At 33.3% G+C, this 10,565-nt stretch overlaps 5 non-coding genes across 5 annotated transcripts; 2 read left to right on the top strand and 3 right to left on the bottom strand.

Annotated features, from left to right (window-relative positions):
* Positions 1-1,396: 1,396 nt before the first annotated feature.
* Positions 1,397-1,610, bottom strand: T06F4.10. Its single transcript, NR_070816.1, has one exon. It is a non-coding gene; the product is annotated as an Unclassified non-coding RNA T06F4.10 (non-coding RNA).
* A 2,975-nt stretch (positions 1,611-4,585) lies between these two features.
* T06F4.18 lies at positions 4,586-4,652 on the top strand. Its single transcript, NR_070815.1, has one exon. It is a non-coding gene; the product is annotated as an Unclassified non-coding RNA T06F4.18 (non-coding RNA).
* Positions 4,653-7,657: 3,005 nt separating this feature from the next.
* On the bottom strand, positions 7,658-7,764 carry T06F4.4. The gene has a single exon (NR_070814.1). It is a non-coding gene; the product is annotated as an Unclassified non-coding RNA T06F4.4 (non-coding RNA).
* Positions 7,765-9,456: 1,692 nt separating this feature from the next.
* T06F4.19 lies at positions 9,457-9,616 on the bottom strand. The gene has a single exon (NR_070813.1). It is a non-coding gene; the product is annotated as an Unclassified non-coding RNA T06F4.19 (non-coding RNA).
* T06F4.21 lies at positions 9,596-9,739 on the top strand. Its single transcript, NR_070812.1, has one exon. It is a non-coding gene; the product is annotated as an Unclassified non-coding RNA T06F4.21 (non-coding RNA).
* The last annotated feature ends 826 nt before the right edge of the window (positions 9,740-10,565 follow it).

Below are 10,565 nucleotides of genomic sequence, written 5' to 3'. Positions count from 1 at the left end.
CTGTTAAAGTTAAAGATATGGTGTACGGTAATTTTTTGTAAATGCTAGAATCTACATTTTAACAAGTTTTGGCAATAACTGGTTTTTTTTAAATTTAAATATTTTGAAATGATCAAAATTGCAATTTTCCCTGTCTCGTGTATACTGTTGAGATTGTTGTATCCAGTTAAATTTGTTCTAAACTTTCATAAGCTTTCACACATTTTCAAAATATTTTCAGGTTTTATTCACATATGTCCAAGTTCAATAAAAATAAGATTTACTACAATTATTCGTTTACTAATGATTTCAAAAAACTATTGAAAACTAGTGCTTAAAATTGAACTTCACCATTATTTAAATTATTAGCAATCACAATTAGTAACGTTTTTATCACCGTTTCCCATCTGAGAAAATTTTGAATAGATTGTTTTACACGACAGTCGATTTCCATTTAAATATTCAAATTTAAGTTCACTATCATTTCAAAATCTCAGAAGTTTACAATTTTTAAGCCTTGAATTATGATAACTTGCACTTTAACTTTCAAAATATTTTTTAAATACTATTTTTATTTTCAGGCTATGTAAACAAAAATATCAAAAAATATCTAGCCTGAAAATATCTAAAGATTTATTTTCCAACTAGAAAAAAAATTTTGAGTGGAAGGGAACTCCTAACAATAAGTATCAAATATTTGAACCGTCTCGCTACGTTCAGTTGAACCAGAATTTTTGAATCTAAATTCGTCTTTGAAAATATGTTCGCTTCAAATTGCTGTAGCCCTGCTCTAAATTTAATAATTGCAGGCTCCACCTGTCAAGCTGGCTTCCTGGTTGCTTTCGCGTCTTCTGTACAAGTCTCTGTAAGTTTAAATTTTGAATATTTTTGTTAGAAATGAAGGAAAAACTTAACGACACCCAAAAAAAAACCGCCAAAACTTGCGTGTTAGAATAAATGCGATGAGAAGGGAAAAAATTGGAGTGAGAGATAGAAAAGTTCGAACGATTCCGAGACGAAAAATTGCTGAAGCATGTGGTAAGATGAAGGTATCCCGGAGAGCAGTAGGTAAAAAATGTTGAAAAGGAAACGTAGACGACAAAACGGGGCCGGTGAAGCCGTCGAGCTTCGGGGTGGGAGGAGGGGGTTTCAAATTTTAGCACATAACTTAATCCAATTGCTCGTCCAGCGAAGGAGTTGGCACATTTGCAAAGGAGAGGGACTTGGGATTGAGTTAAAACGATTCCCGAAAAAAATTTCATTGTCTTTCTCATTTCCTTATTTCTTCTTGTTGTATTGTTCTTTTTTTTTGTCTTTTTTCTTTTTTTCTCTCCTACTATTTGATTATGGTTTCCTTTTCTCATTTCCACTATTTCTCATCATTATGATCATTACTTGTATCCAATGTCCTCAGGAAGCCGTTCCAATTTTCTGAATGAATGGTCTCGTCATCACATGCAAAAAAAGTTGCGACCAAACTCTAAATTCTCATTCTCCGACCACTATTTCTTGATAATACACACTTCGCAAGAGACGCGGGCACCGGAAAAAAAAGGTGAGGGCTCCCCTTGCTCGATGGGAGCTCAAACATTTCACACTTTTTTTTGCATCGTCCGTTGCGAAATTTAGTCTCATAGAAAAATTAGGTGTTTTTTCGCCCCTCCTCATTTTTCTTTTTTATCAAAATGTTACGTTCCGGATACTTTTTTTCAGACTTTTTGTAGATCACAAAAAATTTAATATTTTAGACTGTTGTATGGTCAATGTGATTAAGAGTGGAATATTGCCACTGGGAGAGTTTTAAAACCGCTTATATAATGCAAGACTGACCAAACCTTTTACACAATTAATCTTCCGAACTATTTTTATCTAAAATTAAAAAATTGCAATTAGTCAGTTTTCCTATGGAGACACCGGCATTTGAATAATGCTCACCTGTAAGATTTCTATCATAATTTTTTTTTTGATTTTTGGCAGTCTACCAGCGTTTCGATTGAAATTTCAATATTCACTTACGATATCCATGGGAATGTTCCTTTAAATTTTTGAATACGGGTTGTGATGACTGAATAGTGTAAATGTTTAAAAAAATTAGATTTCTTCTGAACATCTATTTTATTTTTCAATTTTAATTTTGAATTTTTTCGTTTTTCGACAACATCAAATAGTCTTACCCGGTTTTTTGTGATTTCATTGATGTTGTGACATAAAAAAATTACTTTCAAAAACTCTGTTCAATTCGAAGAAAAACTTTAAACACCCACTTTAGTTATTTTTGAAAAATTGAAAAATTCATTTTAAAAATTTAGAACTATTTCATAACTTTTGTAACAATTATCTTCGGTCATAACGACTTGTTCTCTAGCATTTTTAGTCGGTATTATACGATCTAGTATATTATGAAAATGAAAACTTAGTCAATTCAAATTCAATAAGGTTCTGCAAACTTAAAATGAAGATTCTAGGATTTTCAGAGATGAACGTGTTTGTTGTGACTGAGCAAGAAAATGATTTCTTCTTCATAATCCTGGTCCCGAAAATATATTTTTTAATTTAAAAATTGTAACATTCTCCTCATATTTTAATGTAAGCTATACCAAAATTTATATATACCTTTAGTTAACTTTGCTATTCATTTGTTACTCTCGAAATTCAAAGTTCAAAACTCTATTTTCGGCAGAGCACTTTTTTCTTCTTGTCTTTGAACATTTTGTGCATTTTTTCTAGGTCAGACATTTATTTTTTTCCCATTATATTCGTCCCCTTGTCGACCTATTCTGGGTTGTCAAGCAACTCTGCACCACCAAAAATTGGAAGCATCGATGATTTTCTTGTGCTATTCTTTTTCCAGTCATTTGCAAAAAAAACACCAGTCGAATGTAATAATAGTAACACATTGATAGAATATTCAAATGACAAATTTCGGAAGTTTATTTGACTTTTGACTCTTGGAATTTCCAATCTGTTTTTACATACTTTGATTCAACCAAGTGAGGAGCTTACAACTACAAATAGGGGCCACACATTTGAATTTTCAAATTCTCACACCCTTTACCCTCCGGCAAAATCACTAATCTTTTTTGAACATGCGGTCCCACACTAAAACATGCCACCCTTTTGATGTACATCTTATTTTAGTTTACAGTAGTCCTCGGATGTCACAGTATCGGGGATATGGTTTCAAACCACTTTTCAATTATTTCAATATTAAAATGTTACAGTAGAACAGCAATTATTTCAATATTTAAATGTTACAGTAAACATTTAAACTTACTCTATTTGCACTCAAAAAGTGGCATATAGTTGTAAACTTAGTTTTTACAGTTGACCAGAAAATTTTGGTTTTTCTATAATTCCAGAATTTGCTTACATTAACGCTTAGTTCATGGTAACATAGAATTTTAGACGTTCGTAGAAGCTTAAACACCCTCCAATATTTTAAGTTTCAAAATCATAAATCTGTATTCTGCTGCCTTGTCGTAAAGATGTTTCGAAGAACAAGTTATCGAATTTCCCGTTTTCGTAATCGAGTTAAGATGGAATATGAGCTGGCAAATGAACGCAGACAAATGGGCTCTAGACGAGGCGAGTTTTGTTTCCGTAGGCCTGCGCCGTATCATCTTTCGCGTTCACACCTACTGGAGTTGCTCTAAACGTCTAATGTTTTACGTTTTGGTTTATGACCCTTTAGTTTTCTGGCTAATGTACTAATTTCTATTATTTAATTTCTTAGTTTTTGTTTTTGTAACCTAATTTTTTGAAATTTAAAGGTGGAATAGCGCTAGGGGGAAATTTTCAAAAATGAAGCCAAACTGGCGACAAAATGACCAATTAGTATAGTAAAACGTTTCAAAAGTAAGTTTTTAAAAAATTTTCATTGACAGTCAAAAAGTGGCAATTACTGAGTGTTGTCGTTTTTTCAAGGAAAATTATGACACTGTATTTTGTTTTGGTAGACGGTCGATGTTCAAATTTTCAAAAAAATCATATTAAATGCGGATGAAAATATCTTTTATATTTAAATGAAAATATCTTTTATATAACTTTTTCACACTTCAAATTTTAAAAGATTTTCACGTTAAATTAGTTTTTGTGAATCGGCGAAGTTTTCAAACTTTTCGCGAATCGCAACAGATTTAACAGGAGTGTTGAAAACTCATCATTTTCAGTGTAGACTTTGCTCACAATTACAGTCAATTTGCTATCAGGAATCTCACAGAATTGATGACGTTGACAAAATGTTTTCAATATCAATTTTGCATTTTGTTTTACCATATTCACAAACTTAGGCTTTACCTTTCAATTTTTCCATTTCTGATTTAGAACACAAAATGTTTTTGTTGTAAACAGGAACATAAATTCTGTTTCGCCAAGATGAGCATCCTAAAATGCTCCCCATTTTACTGCGATCATCAATATGAGCCATCAGAAATGAATGAAGAAAAACTTCACATTGGAGGTCCTACAAAAATGTGCGGCATTTTCACTTTTTTGTCTTGCTATTCTTTTTTTTTCTTTTTTCAGAAAGTCCATAGCACAATAGGAAAACAAAAAAATGGATGTATTCACTTGGCTAGGTCATTAAACTGCACCAACCGGGCCACCAGAGGAAGAAGCTCGTTTTGAATTCTTATGACATCGCGGTTGTATCATTATGATTGGGCGCATACACACACCCAGACCAACCACACACCAGCTAACCTCACATGTGACGATAGCCCCCCGGAAACAGCTTATAACGAGGCCAGAACTAACGTCGAGAAGGGTGTAAGGCGATAACTTCGTTCGTCAGTTTTTCGTTTGACTGATTTGTGTCTATCTAACCTTACCGGGTTCAGATAGTTGGTCACTCGCATTCTTTTTTTTTCGTTTTTGGAGTCACTTTTTCGGAGAATCACTCTTCTTTTTCACATTTTCTGTAAGCAGTTCTCAATTTTTGGTGTGCAGCTTGGGCAGCGACATGCAGTCAGTTTACACCTGGATATATGTCTCAATTAGGTCATCATTTTGAACTGAACTATTTTGGCGCAATTTTCCATGTAACAACTTCAAAGGTTGGCATTCAAATTTCATTGTTTCTGGAGTCCCGTTTTTTTTTCTAAAAATGATTTTCTCATCTATGAGTTTTTAAGAGTTTTTGTGAAGTAGTTCTCAATTTTTGAATACGATTAGGTCATTTTGTCAGTGCATACAACTCAATTAGGTCATTTTGTCAGTGCATTTTTTAATTAATTTCGAGCACTGCGAAATTGCTCCAAAAGCTTTTCTGATAATTTAAAGATGTCGTAAAACAGTTTGGAAGCTTTTTAAAACTCACAATCAAATGTAGAAATCAATAATTTTTACAATTATTCAATGTTTGCATGAACGGCTTTTAGAAAAATCTATATTAGCAACAAGATTAATGAAAAACTTCATATAGAATTTTTCCAATCAAATGGGTTTTTTTTGAGTTATGATGTGAAGGTTCTTTAAATTATAAACTTGCTTCATCCTAATAACAACATAAAATTTCAAATTAAAGTATTAAACAAACTAGTATAAGTTGCTGGTTACTTGGAAATTAATTTTGTAGTGGTACTTTCTAATCGTATGCACTTAGTGTACTTAGTTCCGGACACCATTGAGTGACTTTATTTGATTTCTTTTTATATTTATCGTTGCATCCTCAAAGACAGCAAGAAAAGAAATGAAAACGGCTTTTGGCGCCATCCTCTATGAAGAACATCGTCACATTAGTCGTCCATATAGGGCTCAGACGGAGCTTCCCTTTTTCGAAATTCTCGCCGATTTCTTCGGTCTTCTCCCAACCGATTTGTTATACTTTTACGATGTGCACCTAGGGTGCTAAAGGCATCGGAGCCGGCGTGGATCCAAGAAAAACGCCAGATTGAAGACGTTTCATATGATGAATTTCATTTAAAATGGGATTTTCCCACCTGTGAGCGGGTGTGATGTTTCATCCACCTAGCTAGGTTGAAAGTTAGATTTTTTTTCAAGTTCATAATCATATATACAGTTTCTCATTTTCAGTAGAAATTTTTGCAGCTATTCTTTTTTCCAAAATGTGCGTTTTATACATAAATACAATTTTTATGAGCAATACTTAACACATTTCTAATTCTCTTATTGTTGCGGAAAAACACACAAAAAACTAATGCATTATTGATACCTAAAATTAATTTGTCTCAAAATTTGGGGAATTTCATATAAATATTTTTGCATTGAATTTTTTATTTGGAGGTCGATTTTTTTGAAACAGTGGGACCGTATGTTATCAACCATGATCTTTCATTTTACAATAGTAACAAAATTTTTTGGCTACCCGGAGTGCCCTAACTCGGAGCCAATTTTTTCAGGCATTTTTCTGATCTCGCTTCTTTTCAGCTTCGAATTGAGGGTTGTGTGCGGATTTTGCTTTGTTTAGAATACATTGTAAGAAAACAACAGAATTTCCGAAAAAAGTCTGTCCAAAAAATTTTTTTGTGGTCGGCCGACAAAAAAAACTTCAAAAATTTTTTTGTCGAAGATTTTTGATTTTTTGTACAAAAATGATGTGTAAACTAATTTTACACATACAAAACATTTTAGATTGAAATTTGGATCTCGAGAAATACTCAAAACACCGAAAAATTCTCCTAAATAATTATATTTTCTATTATCATTTCAGTGTATCAAACTAAATTAAAATGTTTTGTATGTGAAAAAATAATTTACACATGGTTACATCATTTTTGTAAAAAAAATCAAGAATTTTCGAAAAAAAAATTTTTGAAGTTTTTTTGTCGATCGACCAAAAAAAATTTATTGGGCGGATTTTTTTCTAAACTTTTGTTGTTTTCTAATAATGTATTCTAAACAAAAGAAAATTCGCACACAACCCTCAATTCACAGCTGCACAGAAGCGAGATTGGAAAAACGCCTGAAAAAATTGGCTCCGAGTTAGGGCACTCCGGGTGGCCAGAAAATTTTGTTACTATTGCCAAATGAAACATCATGGTTGATAACATAAGGTCCCACTGTTTCAAAAAAAGCGATAAAATGCGAAAAAAGTTATAAATTTTTTTTTTTAATTTTAAAATCTGGTCGAAGTACGGAACAATTTTTGCAAAGGTTAGGTCGAATTTTTAATAAACGAAATTTTTAAACCTCTCAATTGTTAAAATCCTGATATGTTCACCTATTTTAAAACTAGACTATATTCAAATATATACATTTTTTCTATACGTTATTGATCTCCAATCTATTTTCGAGAGCCAAGATTTGGATGAGGCTCATCCGTCTTGCGAATTTCAGATGCATAGCTTTTTTGGGGGTAGTGTAGTGTGTATGTTTGACTTGTACGAGCTGCTGTTTTTCTAATTTCGAAGATCTGCAACGGTGACACGTACACATCTGTCAAAGAAGTCAAAGTGTCAAAAAAAAACGGTTTCCAATTAAAAGCGAGAAGCTTTGACAGACAGGAGGACTCCTTTCTCAGTTGTTGCTGTTGCAAATTGACCAACTTTCTTTGGCTGATTTTGCTTAAAAAGATGCATTTCGTGACTTGTTTTGTGGCTCACAGGCCTAGTTCACAGGTCAAGGACAGTTGTAAATATGGCAAAGAGTCGAAACGCTGCAATTATACAACCAGTAGTTATTTGCGAGCCGTTCTTCCTTTTTTTTTTGCTCCGAGCGCCTCGGCTCGTGATTTTTTTGTGCACGATTCGGATTCCGATTGGCACGCTGTTCAAAAGCCGAGAGTGTTAGAATCAATCCATCTTTACATCGCGTGCGTGTGTCAAAAAATTCGTGCAGGCGCAATGGAAGAGATAGATATAATAATGAAAATGAAAGCACCTGGATCACACCTGTGGTAATTGATTATCTGTTTTCGTGGTTTTCATTCGTGCTCTTTGTTCTTTATATTTCTACACCCAGCGCCTCTAGCACCAGCACCCAAGGCTCATAACTCATTTTGCCATTTTCCTTATCTCATTCCCGGGTGTCATTCCAAAGAGAATCCATCTTCTGGTTCGGCTCGTCATTTATTCTTTATTTGTGGAAAATCAGGAAGGTCTATGATCATTTTTCATTCCCATTCCCCATCCGGCCTGCACCGCCCTTTTCCACTATTTCCCGCCGTTTTTGCACCACGTTAATCCGTTGAAAGTCAAAAATAATAAGTGAAGATGAGAGTGAGAAGGGGAAAGTCCATGGAGGTTTCATACGTTTTTTACATATCCGTGTGAAACGTTATTATATTCCAAAATTCATCCAAATCGCATCGCCAGGACCCATAAAAAACATTTATTTTTGCTTCTTTTATTATTATTATTTTCTTCAACGTAGACTCTTCTGCTCCATTAGCCAAAAATAATTCCTAATACTTTTTGTCTGCTGGTGTATGAATTTTACTTTATAAATATGTTTGTGTGTGTGTGTTGTTAGAAAAGTCATTTGATTTGCCAATTTTATGTATTCAGTATTCAGAGATGTCTTAACAGTGAACATTTTTATTTTATAGTTTATGCAAACTGAGGTTCTGTTGATTTTCCGGGGTTCGCTGCAGAATTATATAACTTCTAGAATTGCTTTCTCAAAATATCACAATTTAAAAATTGTAAAAATCATTTAGACACCTGCGAAAATAGTTTTAATCATAATGAACTAAAAAAACTTTTCAAATAAGTACAGTGCTTTTTTCAGTAACAGTAAAATTTTTCTCACTTTTTACCAATTGTAATTTTGGAATATTTCTAAAAGTTTCATATTTTTTAGTTTCATAGTTTTTAGTCGGGAGTATGAGGAAATTATTTTCAGCAATTCTACAAAATTTCCTATCGCGGAGTTATGCTCCAATAGTTTTTATTCGAAAAAGTATTTGACTTAAGTTACAAATTGTGAGTTTAAATGTGAAACAGCAAAAAAATTTTGATTTTCGGCCAAAAAACTCAATGAAATACCGAAAAAAGTTCCGACAAATTGTGAGCATTCACTAAACTTTTAAACTAGATTTAAAACTAATTAAATATTTTTCCCTGTTTTAACAATAAATGTTTGCCAAAAAAACATTGAACCGAAACTCTGTGATACAATACTACTTCAAATTGCTTATAGACTTTGAATGGAAAACAATTCGGGGTTTTTAGTTATGAAATTTGCTGAACTTTGAGTTTTGCACAATTTTTTTTTCAAACATTTTCCCTACATAAGGCAACTGTTTTTTCGATTCAATTTGAAAAACATTTTACCCCTCATCATACCAAATTTCAATTTTGGACCAAAATATACACCAACAGAAAGTTCGAAACAAAAAAAAAACAACAAAAAAGTCTAGTCACTTTGCAAGTATCTTTTTTGTCAAATGTTGTCTTGATGGGAACACCCGGCTGTCATCGTCTAGCTCTTTTCTACGACGAACACCATTTGAATAGCGAAAAAGCACAAAAAGAGATTGTGCCAGTTGCAGATTATACCCCGCAGGCTTTTGAAAACGAAAAGAGCCCTATGTGACAACGATGCTCTTAACTCTTAACTTGGCGAGCCTTCCCCCGTTCATGTCCACAACCAATTGTTTTTGCATTTGCTCCTGTTCCACTCCTATTCACTTTTTTCGTTTCTTCGTTTTACGTCTTCTGACGACTAGTGAAGGGTGAAAAGAGACCAACATGATAAGCTGCTCATCGTCTAGAACATTCTGTCGCCTTTTTTTAATACGTTTCGCCATTTTTGTTCTTCAAAGAATTCTTCATACCGCCAAAGGAAGAGAAAGAAGGGAAAAAAGAGTTCATTATGGGGTGTCGAATGACTTTGACTTTTTCTTTTCTCTCATTGAATGGATGCCCCGGAGCCCCGGAGCCCACCCTTAAATGTGAAAATGTATTTCTGTTTTGAGCAACAAAAAAATCTCGCCTCCAAAATCATCTCTTTGTTCAACTTTTCTACGCTCTTGATTTCTGTGTGTTCTCTTCCCACACACAACTTTTTCCGCCTTTTTCTAAACATCTAAACTGCAGAAAAAAATTGTCCATATGGTTTAGTTTCACACATTGTTCTTCATTACAATATAAACAGTTTTATTCAATTGCAGCGACTCTGAAGAGAGCGGCGGAGGTGGTGCACCGCCGGATTCACTTGAAATACCCGATTTGGTTCGCTACTCGGATCACCAAGACCCACAAGAACACGACCCGGCTAATTTAGATAAAATAGGTACGTTTTTTGCTTCAGCTTTTCTGTAATATTTTCTAGATTTGATTATTAATTTCATAAGTAAAGTACACGGGATAGTTCTAGTGTTAAAATATTTTGAAGTTCAAACTTTTTCAGACCTAAAACTGTTAAGAAGTACCGATTAATATATTTCTGATATTTTTATGAGGCCCCACTAAACATATCGGGTTTTCCGTAATCTTAACTTTATTTCAGTTCTTATAATCGCTACTACATATTCACAGTATTTTTTTAAAATTACATTGAATTTTCAAAAAAAATTTGAAATGCAAACTTTAAAAATATTAACTAACATCTTAACATTAAACTCTACGCAAAAAGTGAAACATGAAAATTGCCAAAATTATCAGAAAATGACAGGAAACATTTTA

The sequence above is a fragment of the Caenorhabditis elegans genome, chromosome X, assembly GCF_000002985.6.
Source record: "Caenorhabditis elegans chromosome X".
Taxonomy (NCBI): Eukaryota; Metazoa; Nematoda; class Chromadorea; order Rhabditida; family Rhabditidae; genus Caenorhabditis; species Caenorhabditis elegans.
This window is presented reverse-complemented; position numbering and strand designations above follow the sequence as displayed.